The 16,959-nt window shown below is 33.3% G+C and overlaps 1 long non-coding RNA gene across 2 annotated transcripts; it reads right to left on the minus strand.

Annotated features, from left to right (window-relative positions):
• Positions 1–442: 442 nt before the first annotated feature.
• Positions 443–5,030, minus strand: LOC133199235 (uncharacterized). Of its 2 annotated transcripts, XR_009722768.1 has the most exons (5): positions 4,970–5,030; positions 1,331–1,750; positions 1,134–1,255; positions 888–984; positions 443–585 (listed from the first exon to the last, which is right to left on the minus strand). It is a non-coding gene; the product is annotated as an uncharacterized LOC133199235 (long non-coding RNA). The 2 variants fall into 2 exon arrangements; XR_009722769.1 differs by lacking the exons at positions 1,331–1,750; positions 4,970–5,030 and adding an exon at positions 3,795–3,900.
• Positions 5,031–16,959: the final 11,929 nt, after the last annotated feature.

Here is a 16,959-nt window from a genome sequence, read left to right on the forward strand (position 1 = left end):
GTGGGTGGTGAAGTACATCCCATAGATATCAATCACAGAATAAGGAGTGTCAAACATTTTGTCACCTGCAATTGTAAAGGTAATACGTGAATTATTACTAAGAGTAATGTAGTCTCATTATTTTTTGTTAATATTCTCTTCTTAAAATTAACTGAAATATATAAAATTCTTTCATTAAGCGGCAATTTAACATTAGTATTTGAGAATGTCAACTAGTAATGCAATAATTTATGACATTAAGCGTTGCATTCCAATGCTTAATGATATTTCTATATTTCATAAACACTAAATAAAAAAATACCAAAATGTTCTTTTAAACATTTAGAATGATTCATTTCTTTAATAATTCTCTTTCTCTCTCTCTCTCTCTCTCTCTCTCTCTCTCTCTCTCTCTCTCTCTCTTGCATTGATAGTCATATTATTTACATATTACTCACCCTCCAAAAAGGAATCTGTAGTTTTCTGTTTCATCATAAATAGAAAACTGTTGATAGACTTCATACAAAGTTCTGCCATTTCGTAATGTAATGGAAACGTATAGGGAAGAGTTCCTTCCCTTTGTCAGCTGGTGAATAGCGTCATTTCCTACAATATGTCAATTTTAGCGCTAAATATGAAAGGAATATTTTAAATTGTAGGAGCATAATATGCATTCTAAAGGTTAATATATCTGAATTTCAGGACTGCCTAACTTTAATAAAATCATTTATATGGATACATGTATGTCATAAGTGAGAAATAAATGTGTTTAATTGCTGATTTGTAGGAACAAGATACTATAACATATATTTTGAAATGAATTTTAATTCATAAAATTACATTCGTTGATATATCAACAGAAACAATAAATGGATACTGTTTAAGATATTTAATGTGTAAGTATTTACCAATCCAGTAAGAGTCGTAAGCGCTCCCGAACCCATTCTTGTACTCCACCCACGTTCTGTTAAAACTCACTGATCCGCTCACCCGTTTCTGAATTGCCTTTGGGTTAAAAAAGAAACAAATGCTGAGTTTACAGCATTATTTGTTTCTTATTTTGTTATTTTATAGAAAACTCAAATTGTAATTTTTAAAAAAAAAGGTTTAGATAGATAGAAAGAGAGAAAGAAAAAAAAAGACAGAGATCTTACTGTCCACCCTCCGCCTTCTGTCACCATATCACAGTACACGTCTATCTGACTCTCATTACCGAAGGGACTAATTTTATATACACCGGACTATGTTTGTCCTTGTAGATAGTGGTCCTTACAATCTGCAAATAGTTTTAAATCTATATAGCAAAAGATGCAAATAATAATAATAATAGAGAGAAAGAGAGAGGGCATACCTTTTTTAAAGGTTTGCAATGTTCTGTTATATAGAAAATCGTTAACTTCGACGATGTTTCTATAAAATTCTGTTCAATTTCCTGAATCTTTTTCTGCCAATTCTTGTTTTCTATTGTCTGCTCCTGAGCCAGAGAATCAAACTTTCTTTGTAATGTTTCTACCTTCCGTTGTAAAGCGTTATCCTGACTTAGATTAGTAAACTGTCTTTCTAATGTTTCTATTTTCTGCTCCAAAGTTTTGCCCTGTCCTAGAGTATAAACCTATCTTTGTAATGTCTCTACTTTCTGCGCTAAAGTAGTGTCTACAATTAACGAATCAACCTGTCCTTTCAGTGTATTGAGAGTCTGCTGTAGCGTGGAGTCAATCGTATCTGTAGACGCCATGCTTCGCTTCACAGAATTAACGTCGTCTACTACTGTCTTACAGTCCCTGAAACGTTCTACTTTCCAATTTTTCCGTTCGCTCACCGTTCGTTTACCGTTAGCTCTCTGTTCACAGTTTTGCGTTCTGCGTTCACCGTGCGCTCGCGTTCACCGTTCACAAAGCGTTCAGCGTTCGCTCTACGTTCGTTCACTTTGCGTTCACCTTGCGTTCAGCGTTCACTTATCGTTCAGTCTTCACTGTCATTCGGAACTTCGAAGTGAAAGGACTTATCTTTTTTGAAAGTAAGGATTTACAGGATTTGAAATTTAATAATTAACATATCGTGTTTAAAGGATCATTATTTCACGGAAAAAAAGTTTTCTACAGTATGTTTTATTAATATTCTAACTTAGCTGTTGTGTTATTTATTAAATTACTCTGGAAATAAATGTTGTTATAAGTATGTACCTTTGTAGAACGATGCTGAAAAATTAAATTTAAATACAGACAATATAAGAGTACTTCAAGCACTGCAACATTTTGTTGTTATGTTAAAGACGACAAATCGTTAATCGAGAGATACTAATCCATGTCAATTAATTTACCAACTGCAGCAAAATTACGAAAGTATTTATTACTAACACGGTTTTTTTTTCAATTACTATAGAAATAAATTATTAAAACTAGTTCTGGGAATCATAAATAGTACTGCAGATATCCTGTTAATTAAATATCTTTGGAGCAAATTAAATTGATAGTATGGTTAAAAAATATTTATTGAAATGTAATACACTACAATTCATATATAAAGTCTTTTGTTAGAGAAAAAGAATTCATTTCACAACAATAACTTAATATGTTTGCAATTCAATATGATTAAGACCCCCCCTTTCACCTAAATCGGTTACTTAGTCATCATTTCCAGTATATCTTAATTAATATCTAAAAAGATGTTAACGCGTTTTGTAGCACAAAAATCTCAGTCAAAAAAAAATGCATCAAAATAAAGTCATTAAACAATAGTAGTTCAAAATATACACGTGCCAACGGTGGTATTTTAATTGGCCAGGGAGTATGTTTCAAATTCATTCCAAGTGTTCATGCCCAGTGTATTTTATTTATCTATTAGAAAAGATGGAATCAGATCTAGACTTGATAAAAAATGTTAAAACTTCTTGGACATACTACGGTGTAGCACTTCGCCTTTGGTGTAACGAGACTTTCACACCTGCAGTGTCGAATGATTTTGATTGACAGGACAAACAGGTCTTCCTGTGAACTTAAAGCAGGAAAATAAAATTATGACTGTCAAACAAAATGAATTTGTTGATAAAAAAAAATGTTAATTTCACTGCCTGCCTCATTTTGATAAAAATTAAGAATTTTTGTTGATGCAGGTACCTGTACATGTACCTACATTTGTTGGAAAGGGGGGTTAAACGGAAGCTAGCATTCTCCATCTCTCTTTCTCTCTCTCTCTCTCTCATTTGTCCGTTGAATCAAAACTATGGCAAGTATTACTTAAATATCAAGTTCTGAAATTTTAATCTATAACAAATAATATGAATGCTTCTTTGTATCATCTTGCCCGAGTATAATCACAGGGAATTGTCTACAAACACATGTAGAAGTCTGCTTAATAAATCATCATTAAAAAAATGAAAAGACATAAATATACAGTGTATTATTGCATTAAATTTTTAAAATACGAGTGTATATACGCAATACGTATACGCAGCTATGTTAAGGCTTCCCGAAGCTTTAAAACGCGCTCAAAACATAATATGTCATTACGAGGTCGGTTTTGGTTTTAATTTATAAGTACTGAACTTAAGTACTTCCAATTTATATAGAGGGTTTCCTCGGCTACATATTAACATATTTGTTATGGTATCACATGACTTTGTTGATCACGTGACGGTCATTTATAATTTTTTGAAGTGTTTCATATAAATCGCTTCGGCGCAGGTGATTAACACAATAATTATTAACATTTTGTTATATAAGTAAACTCATCGTATCCTTGTGTATCCGAAATGTGCTTGGGAAAAGTTATACTATTACTTAGATACAAAATATTTCCTGAGAAATTCAACTTACCTACAAATTTGAGGGTATCTTCCACACAATATCGTAATCTGTATTAAAACAAAGCCAACACACATTTTTCCCAAGCAAGATTCAGTTAGAGAACAACCTCTTCTTACAGATTTCCACAAAAATTCTCAGATTAATCCTCATTAATCACCTGCGCCAGACGCTTTTATACACACAAAATAAATTCTACCTCCAACCACGGGTATAAAACAGAGTACATTTCAAAAGTATATTTTTCATAAGCATTTTGAACATGCTGAATTTCAATCAAGGGTAGGTAAGCGGTGTATTTTTAAAATATTCGGACATATAAGACTTAAAAAACCTTTAACAACCCGTGAATTTTGCAATAGCTATCTAGCATTTTACATGCAGTTTGAAATAAAGTGTTAAGTTCATGACACTCTCCCCGTCATAACACCTCAAGTTTGCAGAGACTTGACGTCATTTTCCATTATGACGCCATATTTTAGTAGTTCAGAGATGTGAAGGCACAGAGTGCACTGTGATATTCTACGGGAAGCCTTAACCTACCTGCGTATGGAAATACACGGAAATACATTTATGGTTGCTACAACCGTCGTTATTCATTCTATAAGTCAGTAATGACCTCTTCGAAAATCATTATTTGCAATGGTTTTATATATCAAATAAGAATAAACATATTTATTTTACAACTGGAATAATTTTATCTTTTAAACTACAGCATTCGGTAACAATGACAATGTTTTACAGTGATAAAAATCGTGTGATTAAACAGGTGAATTTAAGCATCATACATATGTGCAGAAAATATTGTAAGAAACTTAATTAATAGTTTTACTTAATACGCATGTTTTGTCTTTCTTAGGACAATTATTGAATATTTATTTATTTATTTTGCGCCTGACATTAGAATACAATAGAATAGAGACAATGCATGGAAAAAATCAGATGCATTCCGAATAAATCGTTTATCTTGCGTTCACCGTTCGTCACGTTCACTTTGCTCTTGCGTTCGCGCTCCGTTCGCGTTCTGCGTTCGCTCACCGTACAGCGTTCACCCATTGTTCACCAAGTTGCGTTCAGCGTTCACACATCGTTCACTCACCGTTCGCTCTGCGTTCGCTCACCGTTTGCTCTGCGTTCGTACAGCGTTCGCTCACCGTTCAAGTGGGAAAGTAGAACGTTTCAGGGACTGTAACATTCTTGACCACGGCTAACCGGATAAGGGTCTCTTGGTTGATGATCTGCCGAAGAAAATCGATTTCCTTTATGTCACGTCTTTCATTGATCAAAGCCGTAGAGTTCGGGTCATAAGTGCCGGTTAACAAGGACCCCGTTCTGACTTGTGACATTGATATAAAAAGCAGTAACAGAATGGAAAACATCATATTTTCAATTTCGATGTGAAATAACCAGAACAGAACAATATTGTGTCTCAATCAGAGATATAGAGACGTTTGGGGATTTCCGAAATCTGAAGATGACATACAGTATACTGAAAAGAGATGTCTGGGTATTTCTCAAAAATGCAGAATGTAAAAACAATACTGATTGACATTACTTAATGAAGTAAGACTGGAATCACTTACACTGGGCCAAAAAGATAACATAATTATCTCATAGATTGTTTCTGATTACATCATTAACTTGTTTTCTAGACGAAATGATAAATGATAATAGAGCCAAAAGTACTTTAGCAATAGAAACTCTGCAGTTCTCTGTAGATTAAAGAAGCAAAGGAATTTTTACAACCACATGCTAAGTATTAACTTCCCGATTAAATATATAATTTATTTCTGGAAAGCAGTGAGAAAGAACATCTTAATCTGACATTAGTTAAGATCTGCTATATTCAGGTCAAGTGTTTGTAGTTTCTGATATTATATCGATATCTATATCAACATGTATTGTGGGTTTCTGTTGTTAACTTAACTCCCCTACGCATATTTTGCTTGTTTATTGATCAAATGTTTTACCTGATTAATTTTATATTGAAATTTATATTTAATTTTTAACATTTATATTATCGTAGTAAGTCAATATTAACTCGACCTGAAAGTCCCAACCATAACCTTGAAAAATTAAGTGAACAAAATGTATGAATTGTAAGGAGCATGTTATGTTCTTTTTTTTTTAACTGAACACATAATGAAAACAACCGAAATGTCAAATACACAGCTAATTGTGCCACGTACGTGTAACATATGGTAGCACATACCATATGTTACACATACGTGAAATGTACGTAACACATACGTGTATTCCAACCGCACGTTACACGTACGTGGTATAACGTATGGATAACGTGCGTGTGACAACATACGTTTCACATAACGTACGTGAAACGTGCGGTTGGAATACACGTACGTGTTACGTACCTTTCACGTACGTGTTACATATGGTATGTGCTACCACATGTTACACGTACGTTTATAAACGTTTACATGTGTATTGTCAACCACACGTTACACATACGTTAATGAACACGTGGTTTACATATGTATTGTCAACCATATGTTACACATACGTTAATAAATGCACGGTTTACATGTGTATTATAAACCACACATTACACATATTTCACACACAGGGTTTACATTTATTATCAAACACACATACGTTAATATATGCATGGTTTACATGTATTAAAAACCACACATTACATGTACGTTAATGACAAGTATGAGTGTTATCAGCTATGTTACATGTAGGTTAATAAAAATTGTTTTACATATGTGTGAAAAGCTGGCTGTGTTTGAGAAGGCTGTATATTTTCTATATTAATGGTACTTTTACATACATGTACGATAAATGTAGGTCAACTATAATTAAATTCAATCCTTTTTATTTTTTTTAGTTTCAATTTCGTTTAATTAATTAGTAAAATTATTAATTAATTTTTGTCAATAAGTGAAAAAAATCCCTAAAAGTTTTATTGTTGCTGGGACTATATAATATTCTTTAATTGGTGACATTTTCAAATACAGGAACTTTTTGTACAAAAGGACACCTCAGAGCAAATACTTTTTTTACTTAATAGTTCAGAGTGAATTTGGAGAACTAATCAAGATAATGTTTAACAATCAATAACCTGCAATTCATGAAACAGAGTATTACAACCAACTTGGTCCAAGTATAAAATCCCTCTTAAAACAGGACCCTAGATCATAAGTTGCGTGGATTTTAATCATTATACTGTAATATATTTTAAAGATTTAACTATTTTTTTTTTCAAAAAAAATAATATCATATCATGATCTATGATAATGATGATTAAAACCCAATCACCTCTGAAAGCTCACAGGTGTGTGCATTGTTGACTTGTTGTGCGTGTTTTGCGTCTTTGATGTTCCAATTTATTTCACATTGTTTACCTTACGTCCACTTGCATGTCTGACATGGAGTAATCAGTTCGCATTGGTGTACAATTTACTCTTAGAGCAGTAAAACATAGTCTACATACAAGTACACCAATCTCGTAATGTGTATATCGGATATCGGTAGAGGCACATAAAATTGAACTCGATCATCGGTAGATATAATCATTCCGAATTCAGGAGCAAAAGCTGAATTTAAAAAAAAAGAAAATCACGATAATTTCACAACAGAACTCAAATGGAATTCACCTAAATAGATATTACATAATTATACTGTTGGTAGCGTCCGTATAACACTAAATATGTAAAATGTACGTTCCGGAATTTTCACCGACGATTGTTATTTACGTTACGGTGACGTCACTGGTAAGAAGTCTGACGTCTGCAAGACAGTGTCTGGAGTCAGGTTAGGAAAAACGGTGAGGAATATACATAACATCAACAGTTATTTATTTACTTTATATTTCAAACTGTGTTGCATGTAAACTAACGGGTGTGTTTCTTTTATTTTAGTGTATAACATAATGTAAACTTAGTTTACCAAATAAGTAAGAACATATTGACGCAGTCAACTGTCTTGGTCAGAACCCCAGCCCAGGTGTGAATCAACACTGGCACATTATATCAAAATTCAGGTGAGGTATAAAACATACTGTTATAAAAAATATTTATTGTAAGATTTTTTTTAGCCTACCAATAAGATGCAATAAAACCCTTGATGGAAAAAGTTCCACCCACCCAATGTATTTCTTTACAAAACATGTAGAGGAAATATAAATTATCTTTTGGGCAATAAGGGTGTAACACTTATTTTTCAGATGTCTTTTTCATACAGTCCTTATGAATATAAATAATGTATTTAGAGATTGTGATTTTAAATGTACACTCCAGGATGGTGGCTGAAGCTCATCTCCTATGTAAACACCTAAATGCCAAGTCTGGACTTCAAAAACAGATTCTGAAAGTTTAACCAGCATTATGGTAATACTCTTAAAAAAGAAATCAAATTTTCTGATCCCACTGCTTTTAGACTTGCAATTTAATACACAATATATCATGTAATGATGTGCCTTACATTTCAATCACAAGAGGAGAAAATGTTAAATGTTATCAGTAAAATAAGTAATTTTTCATATTGTTTGTTTTGCTTTACAAGTCTGAAATGCAATTTTTTTAAAGATATATTTTCTTTTTTTACCCCAAGGACAAAAAGTATACACTTCGAACAGACACAAAAACATATAGGTCCATGCCAAGCTGTGAAAGATTTATGTTGAGGGTAAGTTCTATTATTACACAGAATTTAATTGTCAGACATATGGTTATGTCTAAAATTTTACTGTTGTATTTATATCAGTGATAAGCAATATTTTGCACCTGAGCTGACTTACATGTAATCACAAAAAAATGTTATAACTAATTAGGTAACCTGAGTCAGTCATGACCTATTGCTTTCTGTTTTTAGCTCACCTGAGCTGAAAGCTCAAGTGAGTTTTTGCTGATCACATTTTGTCTGTAGTCTGTTTGTCTGTCTGTAAACTTTCACATTTTCGACTTCTTCTCCAGAACCAATGGCCTATTTCAACCAAACTTGCCACAAACCATCCTTGGGTAAAGGGGATTCAAGTTTGTTCAAATAAAGGGCCACACCCTCAATAAAAGGGAGATAATTACGAAATAGTGAAAATTTATGGGATGTTTTAAAAATCTTCTTCTCAAGAACCAGTGGGCCAAAAAAGTTGAAACTTAAAGGAAACCTTGTATGTCAAAGTGTAAATTCAAATTTGTTTAAATCATGAGCCCCAGGGGTAGGTTGGGGCCACAATGGGGGATCAAAGTTTTACATAGGAATATATAAGAAAAAATCTTTAAAAATCTTCTTCTCAAGAACAGCAAAGCCTTGTTTAGTCATATTGATAAGGAAGCATCATCAAGTAGTGTAGATTCAAGTTTGTTCAAATCATGACCCCCCAGGGGTAGGGAGGGGCCACAATGGGGGATCTATATGTTACATAGGAATACATAGGAAAAAAAACTTTAAAATTCTTCTTCTCAAGAATAGCAAAGCCATGAATAGTCATTTTGAAATGGAAGCATCCTCAGGCTGTGTAGATTCAAGTTTGTTTAAATCATGATCCTCTGGGGATAGGACTGGACCATAATGGGAGATCAAAGTTTTACATAAGAGTATATAGGAAAAAATCTTCTTCTCAAGAACAGAAAAGCCATGATTAGTCATGTTTATATGAAAGCATCATCAGGTAGTGTAGATTCAATTTTGTTCAAATCATGAACCCTCGGGTAGGGAGAGGCCACAATGTGGGGATCAAGTTTTTACAAAGGAAAAAATCTTTAAAAAATTTCTGCTCAAGAACAACAAAACCATCTGTTATATTAATATTTCTTATGACCTGAGGGTGTGTCATCACCTTGACCCAAGGTCATTTGGGTAAGTTCAAGGTCACTGACAGAAAAAAATCATAATTCGTGTTTACACAAAGATTGCTTATGACCTGAAGGTGTGTCATGACCTTGACCCAAGGTCATTTGGACAAGTTCAAGGTCACTGACAGAAAAAGTTTATAATTCATGTTCGGTCCGTATCTTTCCTATGGAGAATAATTATGGATGTTGGGAGTATCCACTTCACACAAAGATTGTTTATGACCTGAGGGTGTGTCATGATCCTGACCTATAGTCACGTACTGTAGAAAACATGGATAAATAATGCATCCATACTTTCCAACAGAGAAATACATGAAAAATTGTTATTAATTTTTCAATGTAATAAAAAACAATATTATTATTAGTATTGCTGTTTTACTAGGCTATGCCAAAGTTTCATTCATTAAAAAAATATAATGAGCAATTACTGGTAAATTTTCTCTCTAAATGTATAAACAATTTTTGAACATCTTTAGATCCTAAAATACTAGTATTAGTGACTTGGCATCTTCTCTGAAAAACCTAGTGGGGGGTATTTGTCCATATTGGACAGTTCTAGTTTAGTTCTAAAGGGAATCAACCAGGAGTTATATGTAGAAAATAATAATGTTCTGAAAAAAACTATGTGTTTTTCCATATGCAAATTCATTTAATATTTTCTTTTTCTTTACAGATGAAAGGGAATTGCAGAAGAATGAATTGATGTCAACATCTCAACATTAAATCTGGCTTAAATTTGAATATGTCTTGTTGTGATTGCATGCCTAAAGAGCAATTAGGATCAGGAAATTTGAGTTGAAGGATCTCCAGATATGTACCTTCAAAATGTGGATCATTCAACAGATGAAAAGAAAATAAGCCCCTGAAGAAAATTATGTCAAATGCATGAAATGAATATTTTAATTGCACATCATTTTTGTTTCACGTATGTTTACAATATATATGTGAAAAAGAATGTTCGGTGGTCAAAACATATGTTTAACCATGGTTTGGCACATGTATGGTACTTATACATTTATCATATGAGCAGTGCATTTAACAAACATGTTAAACGCATGTTTCTAAAAACATACATTACACACACGTTGCATGTACGTTATTCATACGTAAACCATATGAATAACGTACGTGTGCAACATGTGTGTAACGTATGGTAGTCAATACGTATGTTTAACGTACATGTCACGCATGATATTCATACGTGTGAAAACGTACATTTAACATACGTGGTGCTTTTTTCATGTGATACGTACGTGAAGTCACATACGTATCACATACGTTTAACGTACGTGATACGTACGTGGCACATTTTGCTGTGTATGATAATAATTTTAAACGGTATCACAGAATTTCCTGATTTTTTTCTTACAGATGTCGTTTATTCATATTCAATTAAAAGTTAATGTATCCTATAAAGGTATTCTTCTATCATTTTTCTTCAATGACACACACTATTAAATAAAAACAGTGATTTTTTTTTAGTAATTAATTGTGAGACAATGTTTTCATGATTCCATAACAATGTCTTCATACTGTTATCAGACTAAAACTTTGGATGACTTTCTTTCTTTTTCGTTCGCAGCACATAGCATTCTCTGACAAGGAATGTTGCAAATTTTAAATAACAGGTATAACGCCTAGAGAATAAACATTGTTTAATTTTTAGACAGAGGTCTGAGACCTTGAATAGAAATTTCAAAGGAAGCCTTTCTTTTTCTTGCATGGGTAAGGGGGGTGTATATTTCCTATGAAGACGGTTTCATTTTCTACCCTATATTCCGTGTTATTACTTTACAGAGTGGCATCAATTCAGTGCCAAAACAGTCTCTACTTACTTTTCTACGACAAACACATGTAGTGCGTGTCGACTTTGATCTATAATGTCTTAAACTATGACATCTGAAAACAAAGAAACAGTAGAGTAAATGTCGAAAGGGAGAATTTACATAAATAAACAGTAGGAGAATGTCAATGAGAAATCCCAGGTAACATCGTTATTTTCTGATGACTATCATGTCGAGGAAGGGAAGGAAGAGATAAACAGAATAAAAAGACGGTTGGCCGATATATAAAATAAAGAAAAGAAAATCTCCTCTGACTTAGTGATTAAAAATATTCTCTGTGTTTGTTCTTGATAATCAACAAAATTAATACGTACTTATTTTAATGCTATTAAAATTCTGCACGAAGGTTTTTTTTAACTTAGGTTAGAAAGAAATTTAAGCGTTTCAATATGATACGTAAAATAATTTATTATGCATATGATGTAAATCAGTACATGTATCAACACTAAATGTTTGTTTTGGTAAGATTGGACTAATGAGATGACACAGATATATCCCTAGTTTGGACATTTCATTCAAGTAAGTAATAAGATGGCATAGATGTATCCGCAGTTTGGACATTTCAAGTAAGTAATGGGACGACACAGACGTATCCCTAGTTTGGACGTTCAAAAAAGTAATAAGATGAGACTGATGTATCCCTAGTTTGGAGATTTTAACTTCAAGTTATTAGATGGCACTGATGTATCCCTAGATTGGATAGTTCAAGTAAGAAAAATACATGACAGTTGCGCTCACTTATTTTTGAAAAAGTCGCAGCACTGATAAGGCAAGCTATGATTGTTTGATTGTATATTATTTAACGTCCCATTGGAGAATTTTTCAGTCACATAGAAACGTCACCATATACCTATAAAGGGCTTCAATTTTTGACCTTTACTCGGCACTCAGGGCCATTGAGCACTGAGTGATTTTTATAGTGCCAACGCCTGCCTTTACAAGGGGCCTCGCTTTTTAAGGTCTCATACGAAGGGCCCGCAACTTTCACTTCAAAGTGCCGAGCGCATGGAGGAGGAACAGTTGGTACCTACTTTTTATCGACTTAGGTCAGTCGCGACCGAGATTCGAACTCAAGACCTTCCGATCACGGAGCAAGCACTCTACCGACTGAGCTACCGTGAACGGTAGGCATGCTTTGAAGAAATCATCAGAATATAGAAGGGCACAAGTAGATACCTTTTAAAACTGTATTTGTGTTTGTAAAGATTTCATTATAGCACATAAATTTGATTCCAGTTGAAATGACATATTAAAATCTTACTCTGTAGAGAATTTAGCTTGGTCAACTGATTGACAATCACGTGATAAATGCACTAAATGTGTACTGCATTGAGGTCATAAACAAATTTCAATATCGTCAAAGTATATCCTCATTCAAAGTGAAATTTTAATTCATTTATTGTTTCTATACATCTTGTGCTTTCTGTAAATGCTTTTGCTTTGTTTAGAAGTGGCTTTTTTCAAGTAAAGGGACTACACCTGAAATATACTTGACCTTCAGGGTTCTCAATCATTTCCAATTTAACTGTGGTGCAAGATTTACGCAAAGTACAAATACATATATCTGCGGTCATTTTGCAACCGAATTCTTGAAGGTACCAAGAAATAAATTTAAAAACACACAGCTTCTATGAATCAATATTTTAATGCACAAATGACATTAATTATTTGGCAAAATGATTGATATCTTCAATAATACAACAATTTATCGATTCCATATCGATAAAACGTAGTGTAAAACAAAAATTAGAATGTTTCTTGAATATATCATCTTAACTGTAAAAAGACCAAACCAAACATATACGTACTTATAAATAAACAAATATTAGCTTATAGAATCTAAATATAATTGTACTAGTAAAAACAGTTTTTAGGCATTTAACTCTAATTTATTTAAAAAAATAATTTTGTTTACAAAAGTTGAATTATACAACTACAGTGTTCAAGAACTGATATTTTTTGCATGATGTCACAGTAAACATTTCCCGAAAAAATAGGTCTAGTCTCCTTTATCTAGCCCTAATGGTGCTTCAAACTGCTGAATAAATAAAACATTATGTCGTTAGTAGATGTTATACAAATTCTTTCAAATGCCATACATTGTGAAATCTCTTGCAGTATTTTACAAATAGATGGAGGTTATATTAAGGCTTATACTATAAAAAAAAATGGTGCAATTCACTACTTTTTATTATTGTTTTTTTTTTTTTTTTTTTTTTTTTTTTTTTTTGCCCATATAATTTCTCTGGTTAGAGAATAATTTGCTTCTCAACTCCGTTGTACGCTTTTTGAATGTGAGAGGTTTTTAGACCAAGGACGACCGCTCCTATAATTCTCTGATCTTGACCAGTTTGACCCAGGTTAGTTATGTTATTTCGTACTTTGTTTCTCGAAATAACGCTCGAGATTTAATTGACTCTTCCAGGGAGTAACACCCTTCTTGTCCATAGCACATTAGGAGTTATGGGGAGTGGCCCTGTTACCCAACCTGTATAATTAAGGCAACCAGAAAGAGACACAATCAAGTTGATCACTCTTTATAAAATTGACCAATAAATTCTTATATATTCTCATTACTAAAGATAAACAAATCACGAAGAAATAACTATTATTGTTGAAAGTATTGAAATTACTCTACGATTATAGAACACTCATTTTATTTCTATTTTAAAATTCATAATAAACATTTTGCACAATTCTTTACTTTTTATTCCTTGTTTAGATAATTGATACAGGCACATGATCTCTGGTCGTTTGTATCAAATTCTCAGTATTATATATATATATATATATATATATATATATATATATATATATATATATATATATATATATATATATATATATATATATATATATATATATAAGCTCTTAATCTACAGCCAAATAGTAAACCTCATAAAGCTTTGTATTTGCGATGAATATCCTTGCACACATGCCAACTATCCGTTTTCTTCTATTTTTATCCTGCGTGATCGGCGAAACAATAATGACATCGCTATACGCTTTCCCCAAGATTCCCAAATTCCATAACTTTCTATTTTTATTTTTATTTATTTGTTATGATAAATCCCCCCACTAGCACAATTCTTGTCCTCCAGATTCTATAAACATGTTTTCCTTGAGATCTTACATAATATCTCTTTATTTTCAGATGGTTTATACACACAACCAGATATGCAACATAAAATTATATGTGCACTGGAAGAAAATCTATCTTACACAATACAGATTTTTACATTTTATGATATTATGAAGAATTGATATTTTAGTACGATCTCACAGTAAGCATTTCCTGTATAAATTATTCCATGCCTCCTTTATATAGAATAAACGCTGCTGTGAACTGATTAATGAATATAATAAGATATCGTTAGTATATTTTGAAAAAAAAAATCTTTCAAATGCCATTAATTGCGAAAATCCTTGCAGTATTTTACAATACAGGCCCGTAGGAAGCAATTTCAGTTTGGGGGGGGGGGGGCACAGCCATACATTTTCAGTTGAGGGGGTACTATCAACAATCTTTAGTAATCTATATATCGGCAAAATTATTGGGGGGCACGCCCCCCCCCCCCCGGTGTCCCCCCCCCGGTTCCTACGGCCATCCAATAATAAATGTTAGTAATATATTGGCTAATATAATCATGAATAGTTGACACGTGGTTAGCTCTTGCCTTCCCTCCATTTAAGGGTTATGCCTTATTTTTATATTAGATAGAAGAAAGAATAAAAACGCATGTCTTCAATTTCAAATATCAGCTTACAACTTGTGGGGAGAATGAACTGCTCAATGTTAGAGAGTCCTTATAATCATAAGAACTGAATTCAATGTACAAATATAATTAGATATCGCTATCTTTCTTTTGAAACTTCATCCCATGCGTCTTGAAAAAAATTATGCAGCCTTATCACGCATGTATCATACTACATTAAATCAAAGTACCAAAAAACTGAAAAGCGCTAAGCATGCTTTCATCTAAGATTTTATGATTTACATAAATTAAAAAAAAAAACTTTGCATGACTTAATATTAAAGTACTTATAGCTTTTATTGAATGTCGTCAGAGAAGCAGACATCCCGAACTTTGCAATCCAGGTGTTATATTTACAGTGGACACCAAACATGGCTGCCTAGCGGCAGAAAACGAACTTCAAAAAGTTGTGGGGGGGGGATTGATTACTCTTTATATTTAAGGTAAATGTTGACTAAGTTGCATATCTTATATTTCAAATAAAAGATACAATTAATATTTTTTGAATAAAAAGAATCAGCTGATTGATCAAACCAACTAGCAAACACAGATTTGGCAGAAAAAAAATCCCCCCGGGGTAAATTGAATGGATCGGTCGGGATACCGGAAACAAACATAATTTTTTTAGGCCTTTTATATGCATTTTTCGGTTCTTAATCACCTCTACTTCGTGCTAGTTGGCTAGTATCAGATGCAGACGCCATTTTCTTTCATCAAGAAGAAAAAAAAACCCAGAAATGGATAATTCCGGAATGTATTGTATTTGAAGTATGTTTCCGATGATTGATTATGAAAAATTATAATCGATCACCGGAATCGGTAGCATTTTTTCGTCGACAATCGATGTTTTCTGATTATCGGTACAACACTAATAAGTAGTAAGGGTGCGTCATCTCTGCTTATTACTTGCCAGAGTGTTTGTCATCAGTGCTCTGGACTTGACATCTCTTAGCAGCAAGTGTGTCTGTTTCTTGTGGAAGACCATTGGTAAACGGACATCCTTGCCAGTGTCTTTAGTCTAGAACCGTTTCATTAGAGACAGTCATCCCCACTTGTCACTGCGTAAGGGCATGTGTGCAGTCATCCTTGCTTGTCCCTTGTGGAAGTGCGCTGGTGTATGGACTTCCCTGCTAGTGTATATTGTTTGCTACCAGTAAAATCCATATATGTACGCAGTATCCTGTGAGAAAGACTGCGCATTGTACATATTTTCAGCATCTCAGGGCTATCCGTTTTTATTACGGGTACGAGCTCGCGGAGGTTCACAAGCAGTGATCTCCCTTGTATGTTACATGTATATGTGACAATCATTTAAAATAAAACAAGTGTCTTGCACTATATATATAGAGACAGATACTGAGTATTTGGCACATAGTATTCAGGGAATACTCTTGTCAAAATGTTAAAGAAAACGGTAGAAAAGTAAATTTGTTGTCTAATGAAATATGAAGATAACAAACGGTATTCAATCTCGAATGTTCAATGAAACGATACAAAATTGGAGCAGAGCAAACACGGACCTCAAAACTTAGATGTGGGATCATTTGCGATGGAGGAGTGAGCATCCCCTGCTGACCGCTCACACCCGCCGTGTGCTCCATGTCATGATCGGGAAACAAAAACCGGAAATATGCGTAGACAGTTCAGTGTATAAATGGCCTAACAATAAGTATGAAAAACGTCAGTCAGCATTTGACTCAATGACAGGTTGTATGTGCTGATAAGCATTGTATCGACCGAAAAACTTACGAAAAGATGACTT

This window comes from Saccostrea echinata, unplaced genomic scaffold, assembly GCF_033153115.1.
Source record: "Saccostrea echinata isolate AGI-Se365-2 ecotype Australia unplaced genomic scaffold, CSIRO_AGI_Sech_v1 ptg000033l, whole genome shotgun sequence".
Lineage (NCBI taxonomy): Eukaryota > Metazoa > Mollusca > Bivalvia > Ostreida > Ostreidae > Saccostrea > Saccostrea echinata.